Source organism: Octopus sinensis, linkage group LG11, assembly GCF_006345805.1.
Source record: "Octopus sinensis linkage group LG11, ASM634580v1, whole genome shotgun sequence".
NCBI classification, from domain to species: domain Eukaryota; kingdom Metazoa; phylum Mollusca; class Cephalopoda; order Octopoda; family Octopodidae; genus Octopus; species Octopus sinensis.
The window spans coordinates 5,305,536-5,320,458 of NC_043007.1; the positions used below are offsets into that span (position 1 = coordinate 5,305,536).

The 14,923-nt window shown below is 39.9% G+C and overlaps 1 long non-coding RNA gene across 1 annotated transcript; it reads left to right on the plus strand.

Annotated features, from left to right (window-relative positions):
- Positions 1–6,904: 6,904 nt before the first annotated feature.
- On the plus strand, positions 6,905–11,264 carry LOC118765304. The gene is made up of 3 exons (XR_005001142.1): positions 6,905–6,915; positions 10,326–10,334; positions 11,121–11,264. It is a non-coding gene; the product is annotated as an uncharacterized LOC118765304 (long non-coding RNA).
- Positions 11,265–14,923: the final 3,659 nt, after the last annotated feature.

Genomic DNA, 14,923 nt, shown 5'->3' on the forward strand with positions numbered 1-14,923 from the left:
GTGATCTTCTGACAAGAACTCTTCAGATGGTGAGACGGACATGGAATTCAAGTCAGAAGACAAACTTTCAGTTTCCTTTTAAGAAAGAAAAAACAAAAAACAAAAAAAAAAACGTATTCTCCATGACATATTCTGAGCAATTCTTTCTTACTCATAGGACATAAATCAATAAGTGTGTGTGTATGTACGTATGTATTGTATGTATGTATGTATGTGTGTATGTATGTATGTATGTATGTATGTATGTATGTATGTATGTATGTATGTGTGTATGTATGTATGTATGTATGTGTGTATGTGTCGTTTGTATGTATGTATTGTATTGTATGTACGTATGTATGTATATATGTATCATGTATGTATGCATGTATGTTTGTATGTATGTATGTATGTATGTATGTATGTTTGTATGTGCGTGTATATATGTATATATATGTATGTATGCATGTATAGAAATTCCCACAGAGTAAAAAACTATATCTATCAATCTATCTATCTATCTATATATATATATATCCATCCAGTTTTCTTCACCACCACCATCTCCATATCACTACCATCAGCTTCCCCTACCTTCATCCCTTCCAATTCTCCACTTCTCCTCATCGACGCCATCACCACTTCTTCCACACACACACACACACACACACACACACACACTCCCGCCCGTCCCAAAATCAATACTTTTCCATTTTTTTCATCAACTTTTAACAAGTTTTCTCATCGGACGTAAAGTGAAAAGCGAAAACATTCGGAAACGAGAAGAAAATACGAAAAAAGTTTCCTGCTAAAATATGAATATTGTTCTTTTGCTACATGTCTGACCTGATATAGTAGACTTATGATCAAAGACATTCCAACCATGACTATCCTCTAATATTATTTATTTGCCTTAATTTTGCCTTTTACTTTTCTCCAGGTTGGTGGCGTTCGAGAGTGATCCGATTCTGCTGCTATTTCTAGCTAATCAATTGACCACGTCGTGGTTTTCCCCGTCTCTCGCTCGAATATGAATTAGTGTTAATTACTGCTGTTTTATTTATAAAGTAATTACTATAAATAAAGCGAAAACCTGACATTAGTTTATTAATATATCCGTGTTTGATGAGATCATAGTTTGGTCAGAGGCAGAGCGTGACGTCAGGCCCTGCTGCTCCTGATGCCAAACTGACGTCATTTAGAGAAAGTTTTGAAATTGCGCCCAGCACGGAATTAAGTTAAGACTCGGGGAGTCGGGTTTCTGGTGGCCTTCTCTCTCTTTCACTTTCCTTCTTTCTTTCTTTCTTTCTTTCTTTCTTTCTTTCTTTCTTTCTTTCTTTCTCTGTCTCTGTCTCTCTCTCTGTTTCTCTCTCTCTCTCTCTCTCTGTCTCTCTCTGATGTGTATGCGTGCATGTGTGGGTGAAAGTGTTGCTTGGAACCACTCAAATACTCCGGAAGGTGCTCGAAAAATAAGAGGTGTTACCTTAGTTCACTGGTAGTGAACAGCTGACACTGTAGTACATCTCCAGCGTTAGAAGCAAAGGCAATAATAATAATAATAATTCCCAGATGCGTACTGTTCTCATTCCAAGGATACAGACTCTGATGTTAAAGTTATGTGACTTGTGGAAACGCGTGTAGCGATGTATTAAATATTTATAAATTCCGTGCAAGAATTATTGTTATTATCATATTTATCCTCCATTCTGTAGGTGTAACCATGACACAACTCTGAGAAACTGGTCGACTCATCAGTATCATTAGACATTGGCCAGCATAACGAAACAGGAGTTTTATTTTCATATCCTTAATGTTAACATAAATGAATTTAAAGAACACACACACACATGATTCTCATCATCATTTTCCATTCATTTCCATGGGACAGTTCTAAGCAATTTAAAAGGCTGCAAGACTATGTCCTGCACCAATGTCTCATTTATGATAAGGATTTTGTAGCTTGATGCCCTTCCTAACATCACCCTTTTTTACCAAGTGCACTGGGTCCATTTTTTCAAGGCACCAGCACTGAAGAGGTTGCCTGGCCATCAGTACCACTAAAGAACTTTCTTAAATCCTGTTTTGTTGCTACCAAACATTTACAGAGTCTGCTTTTGTGGCATCAGCACTACTACACGGCTTACCTTGCAGCTTCCAAAGCAAAAAGGGAATATTCACCCTGTTATCCTGCGATGGAAGGAAGAGATTTTTGTGGGAGAGAATTACAGAAGGAACGGTGTCTGTATATGTATCATTACCACCACCACCACCACCACCACCACCACCACCACCACCATCGTTCTTGTCATTTAACATCTGCTTCCCATGGTGCTGTTCGTTGGATTATTTGACTGGATTCTTTGAGTGACAGGGATCAAATATGTTCCGGATTAGCTTTGATAAGGTTTCTATGACTGGACACCCCACCCCGCCCCTTCCTAGTATGTAACATTGCACAGTATTATGTACTGGACGCATTTCTCATGTCACCAGCACTAGCGAGGTTGCCAAGCAACATGGGAAACTGGAAAGGAAACAAAAAAGAAAAAGAAACCTTCACTAAATGTGTGTTTGTATATATATATATAATATATATATATATATATAATATATATATATATATGTGTGTGTGTGTGGTGTGTGTGTGGTGTGTGTGTGTGTGTGTGTTGTATATAAATATGTATGCATATATATATATATATATATATATATATATGTATATAACCATCATCATCGTTTAACGTCCATTTTCTATGCTGGCATGGGTTGGACGGTTCGACTGGGGTTTGGGAAGCCAGTAGGCTGCACCAAGCTCAAATCTGATCTGGCAATGTTTCTACAGCTGGATGCCTTTCCTAATGCCAACCACTCTGAGAGTGTAGTGGGGGATTTTTACGGGCCACCAGCATGGGAGCCAGTCAATGCGATGCTGGCATCAGCAATGTTCGGATGGTGTTTTTTTATGTTCCACCGGCACAGAAGCCAGTCGGGGCTGGGGGGGGGGGCTGGTATCTACCACGGTCGGATGGTGATTTTTACATGCCACCAGCATGAGGACCACAACTACACTTTCCATTTGATTGTGATTTAATTTCATTTTGATGTTGATGTACTTGACTCAATAGGTCTCCTCAAGTACAGCATGTTGCCCTTTGATCCAAGGGTACTTTTTGAGTTGGCTGGATATGTATGTATGTATGTATGTATGTATGTATGTATGTATGTATGTATGTATGTATGCATACATGTATGCATGTATGTATGTATGTATGTATGTATGTATGTATCTATCTATCTATCTATCTATCTAATCTATCTATCCATGAAGACATGGGATGTGGTGGTCGAGCATGACCTTCGAATGTTGGACCTCACAGAGGCAATGATGAAAGACCGAGACCTCTGGAGATATGCTGTGACTGCAAAGACCCGACAATAATGTGAGTTCATGGCTGTTTCCTGCACCAGTTTCGCACAGCCCCAGCCCATCCAAACACCAACCATTTTACAGAGTATTTGGAGTGCCTCTCACATGCCACCAGCACAGGTGCCCTTTATTAAGCTGCTGCCGTTGCTGTTGAGCGAACGGTCTTTGACGAGGTTTCGATTCCCAGACCGGGCGTTCTGTGTGTTTATTGAGCAAAAACACCTAAAGCTCCACGAGGCTCCGGCAGGGGGTGGGGGACGACCCCTGTTGTACACTTTCGCTCCAACTTTCTCTCACTCTTTCTTCCTGTTTCTCGTCCCTGACTTTCTACGCAACCGCTGAGATTGGATGCGCATTCATCCATCCGTCGATGCTCTCGGTGTCGGGGGTTGACCTGCTTTCTCTTCTGCGGGTCTTACGAATAGCAAAGGACCACTTTTCGGACTTCTCCCATCTCGCGAGCTCTGAGACGAAGACCGTTCGCTCAACAGCAACAGCATCAAGAACAACATTACAACCCTAGCAGCAAGAAGAACAGTAATACTTCTACCACCTCTGTCGTTACTAATAGCAACAAGAACGACGCCTCTAATGGACCCACCACCACCACCACACCACCTGACACCTCCACCGCCGCCACCACCACCACCACCACCTGACACCTCCACCACCGCCGCCGTCACCACCACCACCACAAAAATGTTAATATATTTTCCATTGCGAAGGAAAGTGGGGGTGGGGGAGGTGAATGTAAATGAAACCGAGTTAAGGCTAAGGGGCGACAACTCCGACACTTTTCTGCTCACATTGTTATTATTCATTCTCCGGCTCCTTCCTGCAGATGGCGGCCCTAAGTAATTTATCTTTTTTTTTAAAGGTAACACTACGCTAAATAATGTAGTCCCAAGTAGAACGTAATCGTTAAAAAAAGACAGGATGGTCATATCTGGAATATTTGTTCCTAAATCTGCTGACGGGATGACTTACCTGATATTCAGGTAAGTCATCTGAAGAACTGCAGCCGTCGTTACCTTCGTTTGCCTTTCACAGACTCTTCCCCAACATATCCTCCTCCTCCTCCTTCTCCCCCTCCCCTCGAATTGTTTTTTTTTTCTATAAAGGGCAATGAGCATGATGCAGCCCCAACAGATAAATACTTGGGCCTGAACATTTCAAGTTCTTTCTCTTTCAAGAGAAGGAGAGAGAGAGAAAAAGAGAGAGAGAGAGAGAGAGAGAGAGAGAGATTTACAGATAGACAGACAGACAGACAAACCGATAAATAGACAGACAGACAGATCGACTGACAGACAGACAGACAGATAGATAGATAGATAGATAGATAGATAGATAGATAGATAGATAGATAGATAGATAGATAGATAGATAGATAGATAGATAGATAGAGAGAGAGAGAGAGAGGAGAGAGAGAGAGAGAGAGAGAGAGAGAGAGAGAGGCTTTGAAGTTTGCTTTGAATGTTAACAACAGAAAGAACTCTGTTAAGGTGTGACCCAAAACTTGGAGGTGGAGATGTTTTGCAACTAACACACACACACTTCAGTTTCTTCCCTCAATCAAACCCACTGACAAGGCTTTGATAGAAGAAGATAGCCCAGCTTTTGTTTTGAGTTCTGACATAGATGCAAGGACCCAGATTTCAGAAGGGAGCAGTCAATTTATTGATCCCCAGTATCTGACTGGTATTCATTTTCCTGAAACTCCTGAAAGATAAAAAGAAATATTGACCTTAGCAGGAATCCCAAACATTTAAAGGACTGTTAGCAGATATCACAAAATATTTTCCCTGATTCTCTGCTGCCCTCAAAATATTACGGAATCCTTTCACTCATCGCGTTCTAATTTTGATTCTATTTTAACATGAAGCGTTACGTTAGAAGAATTACAAGGAATTCGATACTGAAGGCGGCTGTGTTGTAAGGGAGGCTACTCAGCTCATGCAAAAGATGCAATTTTTGAAATTACACACACACACAGAGACACACACACACACACAAACACACACGCGCACACACACATACAAACACACACACTAGGCTTTGGTTGGTCTCAAAATTTCTAGCTTCTTCTTTTCAAGGTTTCTGGCCTGGGGCCTGAATTAGAAATAAAGATTCTCTCAAGTCATCATCATCATCATCGTCATCGTCATCGTCGTCGTCGTCATCAATTTAATGCCAACCCCCACCAGTCTTCAAGGAATATTTTCCCAGGGCCTGATATGTTTTCATGGAAGACTAGAAATCCATAACAATTTATATGACATTCATGCTTGTTTACAACCATCACATGATGTCGAAAGAAGGATACACACACACACACACACCATCCATTCATCCATCCATCCATCCAAACATCCATTCATGCATACATAAATACATACACACTGTCTAAATACTAATCTTGAGGAATTAGGCTTCTCAAAACCAGAAAGGAGAAAGCTGATTCAAAGACTACTGATCCAATCCATCACTGGAACTGTAAAAATCTGTAAAACTTTCCCAAAATTTATCATTTAAAAATATATGAGCATGTCTAGATATGCAACTATAAGCACGAGTTAACTCTGCTGCCTACATTGAGTTCCTGGAAATAATTGTTAATCTCTGGATAGACAGTGTATGCAATGGAAGGCCATATGTGTTTCAGTAAGACTCTGCACTATCACACATGGCTTTAGTAACACAGGAATGGATGGCTGAAAATGTTCATGATCACACAACCCCTAATATTTGGCCTCCTATCCCCAGATCTCAATCCATTGGACTATTACATGTGGAGCGTTGTTGAGAGAGAGATCAATGAACGTGCCCATAACACCAAAGATTCTTTGAAAGCTGCCATAGTCAGAGTAATGTCCAAAATGAACCAGGACCACTTGATTCGAGAGCATGTAGATGATTTAGACCTCATGTTGAAGCAGTTGTTGAAGCTGAAGGTAGCTTTCTCGAATACCATTATAGAAAATGAAGGTTTGTTTTTATCCTTATAACATTTTTTGATAAATAAAGTTATCTTTTATTATATATCTATGCTTTTATAAACATAAATCTGTCCTCAAATATCTTACACATCCTGTACACACACACACACACACATATGTGCATTCACACACACATGCACACACACACACACACACACACACACACACAACAGGTTTCAGTTTGTTTCCGTCCACCAAATCCACTCACAAAGCTTTGGTTGAACTGGGACAGCATTAGAAGACACCTACCCAAGGTGCCATGCATTGGGATTGAACCTGAAACCACTTGACTGATAAACAAACCTCTTAATTATACTGCCAATTAGCAGCCAATCAATGCCTCACAGCTCTGTTGCCGGTGAAAGCCAACGGTGATGGTCAGGTGCTTTTTACTTTTGGGAAATTGAAATTCTGTGTTTTTTGACCAATGAGATGAGGCAAGACGGATATTGCACGTCTGTGTGTGTGTGTGTGTGTGTGTGTGTGTGTGTGTGTGTGTATAAGTGTGTGGCTGTTTGTGTGTATGTTGTGTATGTGTTGTATGTGCTTGTGTGTTTGTGTGTGCGTATGAGTATTAGTAAGTGTGTGATGCATGTGTACACACACACACACTAACACACACACACACACACATAGATTGACAGATTGAGTAACAAATCGATCAGGTGATTGACCAATCAATCGATAGACGATAGATAAGTGTTTGTGTATCTATCTATCGGTGTATTATAGATATATAAACGGTTTAATGAGCACGTGAGTGAGAGAGAGAGAGACAGAAACTGAGCTGGCAGAATTGTTAGCACGCTGGGTGAAATGCTTAGCGGTATTTCGTCTGTCGTTACGTTCTGAGTTCAAATTCCGCCGAGGTCGACTTTGCCTTTCATCCTTTCAGGGTCGATAAATTAAGTACCAGTTACGCACTGGGGTCGATGTAATCGACTTAGTACCTATGTCTGTCTTTGTTTGTCACCTCTATGTTTAGCCCCTTGTGGGTAATAAAGAAATAAGAGAGAGGAAGGGAGGGAGGGAGAGAGAGAAAGAGAGAGTGAAGAGACAGACTGAGCAATGCTAATAAAAAAGAAACATTGCTTCTGTTTGATGGTGATGATGATGATGATGATGATGAGGAGGAGGAGGAGGAGATGGTTGATGATAAGAGATTCGTAAATGGCAATAAAAAGATGTTGACAGTGGTTTGATGCTGGTACCGATGACTGCATCTGGTAGTAGCAGTAGTAGTAGTAGTAGCCGTGATACCACTAATTGTACCGCCAACGACAAGGACAAAACGGTACTACTAGCGAACAGTGGTCCCGGTGCGCGCATCCACACCAGCTAGTCATGACTAGTCGATCCTTACTTTGTGTTTTATTTACTTTGTCTAACAAAAATTATTTACTTTGTGTAAAAAGAATTATTTTGTGTTTTATTTACTTTGCTAGCTCGTCGTTGTAGGATCGACTAGTCACGACTAGCTGGCGCGGATGCGCGACTACGCGAGTGCGCGCACCGGGACCACTGTTCGCTAGTAGTACCTAAATTATTTTTATAAACAAACTAAGGTTACGGTTAAAAAGTCGTAGGATCGACTACTTACGACTAGCTAGCGCGAGTGCGCGCACCAGGACCACTGTTCGCTAGTAGTACCGACAAGACTAGTTGTTTTCTAAAAAAAAAACCCTGTTTTTCAAAGTTCCAGAACATTGTTTACTTTGAACCCCAACTTCAGCACCCCCCCCCACCGTTCATATTCGCCAAAAACAATTAAAAGGAGGTCAAATGAACATTGGGATTTCTCACCCTAACTGTTAGGTTTATGATAATAATGTTGATCTGACTTGACTGACGAGAGTTAATTTACAATGTTTGGTTGTAAGTTTCTGATTTATTTTTGACTGTTTTTTTAATATATATTTATAATATTAGGTTAGTTTTTCTCAGCTGACAGACATTCGCGTCTAATGAACTTATCATTAGTACAATATTCCATCCCAATGCAGCGGACCCCTTAGCTACTAACGGCAACACACCGTATATATACTACTAGCTGGCTGCTGCAGAAACTGTTCAGCTTTTTCTCATTTGCATTTTTCTCGCTGTTTACGGCAAAATGCTTCCTATATTAATCGCACAGGCAAAGTTTCTGAAATTAAAAAAGCTTATCGTATACAAACCATTATTATATTTATATTAATGAAAAGTTTAAGCGTAATTAATTAGAAAAACTTGCTTATTTTGCTGTTTACTCTCATGCAAGTGTTACAAAGTGATTTGCGGGGAAGCGAAATCAAGGTTGCTTAACTGCTAATCAACCTTTTTGCCGTCCTACTTAATTTTTTTCCTCTTCTCTCTTTTTCTTTTTTGTTTATCCTTTCTAATTTTTTTTATATATTTATATTAATCAGTTTATTATTTTCAAATGGGTGTATTTTATTAATAAGCATCTGGAATTTGTAAGATTTTATTCTATAGAAATTTCCTACAGAGTTTTTAGAGATGTTTAATTTACTATGTAAATTAAATCGCTATTAACTTAATTGCTTGTTAACGCTCGTCTCACAACATCAGAGCTTTAGAATAGTCTTGGCAAGGGCACTTAACTCTTGCAGCCAGTGCTTGCTCGACTTCTAAAAGATATTCTCAATTAAGGTACAAACCTAATGGGATAAACTTATAAAAGCATTGAGTGTATTGTTAGTTCAGTGCATTAGATCTTACTATAATTATTGCTAACACTATTGCATCACCAAATACTATGCCTTTGGATTGAATTATAGAATACACCTGGAAAATAAAATAATAAAGATAATTATGAAATTATTGTATACAGTGCTCAGGTGCACCACAACTTGTCAAAAGTGTGTATAAAGCATATGCAGTAATGTACGAATGTCTGGAAAGTGAACAGTGTATGAGTCAGATACATGCTTGCTTGTGTGTATGGAGGGGAGAAAATCAGGTGTAGTGTTGGCGAATCTCAGGAAGCATGGAAGTTTTGAAGGATGCAGTGTTCCGACAACTAACAACTGATGCCGGCAGTTTGTTCCATGCTTGTGTGTGTGTGTATGGAGGGGAGAAAATCAGGTGTAGTGTTGGCAAATCTCAGAAAGCATGGAAGTTTTGAAGGATGCAGTGCTCCGACAACTAACAACTGATGCCGGCAGTTTGTTCCATGCTTGTATGTGTGTGTATGGAGGGGAGAAAATCAGGTGTAGTGTTGGCGAATCTCAGAAAGCATGGAAGTTTTGAAGGATGCAGTGCTCCGACAACTAACAACTGATACCGGCAGTTTGTTCCATGCTTCAGCAACTCTTAGTATGTAAAAATGTTTCTGAAAGTCATGGAAGGAGCTGTGCTGTTTTCTGACTTTGTAAACATGTCCACGGGTGTTAGATGGGTGGAGTTTGAAAAGGTGCTCAGAGTTAGTGTTTGTAAGATGGTTAATAATTTTATGGGTGTCTGCCAAGTCAGCTGCCAGATGTCGGAGTTTCAATGTGTCCATGCCCAGGGAAGTAAGGCATTCAGAATATGGCAAGTGCCTGATGGAGGGTATTCTCTTGGTTGCACGTCACTGAACGGCTTCCAGACAATTAATATCCTGGGCAATGGACCATAAAACCTGTGTCCAGGCTTCCTGTTAACAGTAGACTGGCAGTGAGTGTCTCAGGTGTAAAAATCCAATTCTATATTTTGTTTCCTTTTTTGTTTTTTTATTTATAGCAAGATGTTGTCCATTGAACTGTCTGGGACAGCAGCAGTTACTCTGAATAAAAACTGGCTGAGGGCATGATGCTTTGTGCAACCCACATTGAAAGGGAGGGTAAAATGCTGATGATGATGATGTGGAGGAGTATGAAGATAAGGGGTTGGAGTGATGTGATAGTAGTGGGCATGATGATGATGATGGAAATATGAAGAAGGCATTGCAAGTGTGTGTGTGTGTGTGTGTGTGTGTGTGTGTGAGAGAGAGAGAGAGAGAGAGAGAGATGAGAGAGAGAGAGAGAGAGAGAGAGAGAGAGAGAGAGAGAGAGAGAGAGAGAGAGACAGAACTGTATCAAACAACCAATAGTCATGGAATAATGTAGTGAGAATTCACTCCTGCAACTTAATTTTTTCCTCGGAAAACAATACAAACAAAACACTGATAAAGTTACAAAGATTAATCTACAATTAATTAATTAATCCTTTCCATACCAACTCACCTGAGATCATTCCATAGTTCTATGATAGTGATGTCAATTCAACCCTTTCATTGAAATTTTATGTTAATATATTTTCTTAAATTCTTCCTCATTTAACATCTGTGTTGCATTCTGGTATAGGTTGGACAGTTTGACAGGATCTGATGAGCCAAAGGATTGCATCAGGCCCCAATGTCAGCTTTGGCATGTCTTCTACAGCTGAATGCCTTTCCTAATGCCAACCACTCTAGAGAGTGTACTGGATGCTTTTTTTTCCATGGCACTGGTATGAGTGAGGTTGCCAAGTAACCCACAAGGCAAGATTCCCTCAACTGAGAGATGGAAGTATTGAGTGAGGTGGCTTTGTGCTGGTTGAGGAGGGGCTAAAGTATGAGAGAGGGGACAGGAACAGGTGTCTTACCGTAAAGGAGGTACATGTTGACCCTGACTGGAAAGGAGATACATGTTGACCCTGACTGGAAAGAGAGAAAAGAGAGGGTGCTGATGAGATGTCATCATGTTACCTTTCACCAGGGGTGGACTGAGCCGTCGGTCAATCGGGCACTGCCCAAGGGCCCAGAGCTCTGAGGGGCCCGCACTCTACATGTTAACTCTACTAAAACATACATTTACATATACAATGCTAAGGGGCCTGGTAAACAGTTATGCCCCAGGGCCCTTAATACTTTCAGTCCACCCCTGCCTTTCACTGCAACAGACTTCTTCCTCTGGATTTCTTGGAATTTTGGCTGAGATTGCTTATTTAGCGGAAGTTGATTATTTTCATAATTTGCAATGAAACATTTTCAATAACATTAGCCAACTGATAACAATAACAGGATGATAACTTTAAGTAAATAAAGGGCTTGGGACACATAGGTTTAAGGATTGCATATGACCCATTATTGATGGCTATTATGGCTGGCAGAAACATTAGAGGCGTCACAATGCTGCCATACGAGTGTCAGAGACATGGGTGTATATCTATCTATCTATCTATCTATCTATCTATCTATCTATCTATCTATCTATCTATCTATCTATCTGTCTGTCTATCTATCTATCTATCTATCTATCTATTTATCTATCTATCTATCTATCTATCCATATATATATCTGTTTGCTTGTCTGTGTGTCTGCCTGCACATACATACATACATTCATACATGTGCACATGCACACACACACACACTCACACACACACACACACACCACACACTCACACACACACACATTTATGTATGTATATATCCATGCTGTGATGGGAACAGTGAGGCAAAAACTTAGCTTTGCTAATCGCTAATCCACTAGCTAAAAAAATTAACTCCGCTGATTTATCATATGAATTTAGCTTTGGCTTTTTTTTTTTTTTTGGCTCTAAAACCTTTAAATACAACCTAGAGAGCTTGGCATTACCATATGTGATTGCAAAGTAAAAGGGGCTGAGACAGCTGCGCATCCCCTCTTAAATCTGCCAGGTCGATAAAGTCAGTTCCAGTTGGGCACAAGGGTGGTAATGTAATTGACTTGCCCCCACCCATTAAATTTGCTGGCCTTGTGGCCAAAATTTGAAACCACCACCACCACCACCACCACCACCACCACCACCACCATCATCATATCAACAGCAATTAATTTGTTTGGACATAATTAACTTCAATGGCATCCTTTATGATAGAGTTTGTTAGTTTTTCTTCAACTCCACCTGACACACCTTGATTCCAAGATTCTTTGTGTTTTTACAGAAAGACCTGTAAAACACCTGAAGATATATTTCTAACAAAACAAAATGTTATCACCTTCATTATAACGCTTCTGTGTAAACAACATTTTCTCTCTTAATGCTCTTTGTATATGAGTGTGTGTGTGTGTGTGAGCATATGGGTTAACGTGTACAGATTTCTACGTGGGCCATCTGTTCAACTCAGATTATTCCCACAGCATATTATTGAGCAGTCCACACACACACACACGCGCACATACACACACTCACATCCATACACACACACGCACACACACACACACACACGCGCGCGCACATACACACACTCACATCCATACACACACACGCACACACACACAGTGTAGCTGAACATAAGAGAAACAGTGTATGTCAATGTTCTTGGTTTCGATGTCTCTTAACAGTCATTGAAATAAAAATCAAAAGGAAATTATAGTTTCTCAATCTGAAAGAAAAGTGTGAACTCCCAGACTGGTTGGAGATATGTTTTGTTGTTACAAGGGCCCCTTGACGCTGCTATCCTGTTCTTTCACATGATTCCTAAGTTTCAACCCCTTTTGTTACTTGCAGTAGAAGACCCTAAGAAGTCATACATCATTTTAATATTAGTAAAAATTAGTTGAGTAGAAATGAATAAATTGATGGCAGTTTTTACACATATGATTGTGACAAGAACATCAACATCAAAAAATCAATGGAAATTGTAGTTGTGATCCCTGTGCCGGTGGAACGTAAAAAGCACCATCCGAACGTGGCCAATGCCAGCCTCGCCTGGCACCTCTGCTGGTTGCATGTAAAAACCCCCAACCGATCGTGGCCATTGTCAGCCTTATCTGGCACCTGTGCCAGTGGCACGTAAAAACCACCAACCGATTGTGGCCGTTGCCAGCCTCCCCTGGCACCTGTGCCAGTGACACGTAAAAACCACCATCCAAATGTGGACGATGCCAGCGCCACCTTGACTGGCTCCCATACTGGTGGCATGTAAAAAGCACCAACTGATCATGGTCGTTGTAAGCCTCCCCTGGCACGAAAAAACACCCACGACACTCACGGAGTGGTTGGCATTAGGAAGGGCATCCAGCCGTAGAAACACTGCCAAATCAGATTGAAGCCTGGTGCAGCCTCCTGGCTTCCCAGACCCCAGTTGAACTGTCCGACCCATGCCAGCATGGAAAACGGACGTTAAACGATGATGATGATGGTGATGGTGATTGCTTCATCTGGCCAGATGAAAACCATCTAACATTTAGCCTGGTTGTTCCAGCTTACAGTTGTCTTTGTATATGGGGTGTGGAGGGGGATCCGACTTTTCATGCTACGCATCCATTGCTAAAGGACTTTCTAAAATACAAAATGGATCCAGAAATGAATTGAATATTCTTTTCTTTTCTATTCTAGGCACAAGGCCTGAAATATTTTGGGAAACTGGGGCCAGTAAATTAGTACTTAATTTATCGACCCTGAAAGGATGAAAGGCAAAATTGATCTCAGCAGAAAGAAATGAATGAATATTGAGACATGTCATTGGATTCTAGTGACAAAAAACTTCTTATAAATCATTTTCGCCTCTGTTTTGGTTACCTTTATAGGTTCCAGAGAGAGAAATGGTGTAAGGGGATTGATACTATTTTAACTGCAAGTTTTGCATCAGAATACCTTTCTTCTAGAAGAGCTGTCTTCCCAACAGCTTTATCAAAAATGACGGGAGCCTCCTCCTCTATCCCAGGGGAATCTAAGTGTAATTAGTTTTGTCCTGGATATGACATTATACTGCGTCTTGTGGTGATGAAGCTCCTGTTTGGAAGTTCTGTAGTTGGGAAGGCGGAGGGCATGGAATCACATCTTTACCATTTCTCCCAGGTTCGATTTGACCTGGAATGGTTAGGGTCCCATCTATTAGTGTCCCATTTACATGTATGTATGTATGTAAAACAACATTTTATTCAAAACAGCCTTATAACTATGTACTTAGAAGGATATACTGAATAAAGATATATATATATATATATATGTAATTTATACATATATATACATATAAATATATGTAAGTTCAGCAAAATTTAGATTCAGATGAATATGGTACTTAAGTTAAAGGCACCAGAATTTCATATGGTATTATCCATATAAATCAAATGGGGTGATTATAATCAAAATAAGCAACAAGGATATCTAAGGTCGTGTAGTACAATCGTTTCATGCTACTTCATTTTATTAAACAATGTAAGTATTACATCAGTGATAAAAAATCTACAGATGAAGAAGAACACACTACCACCATGTTCTTAATGATGAAATTAACCTTTCTGTCTATATATCTACCCTCTTCGTAATGTTGGCAAATGAAATAGAGATAAAAATATGCATTGTCCGTTTAATTAAAAAATTATATATGTGGCTGAAGATTGCTCGACATTTTAAAAGTGATGTAATACTTACGTTGTTTAATAAAATGAAGTACATGAAACAATTGTACTACACTACCTTGGATATCCTTGTTGCTTATTTGATTGATTATATATATATATATATATATATATATATATATATTATATTATAAGAATATATATATATATGTGAGAGTGTTTGTGCCTCT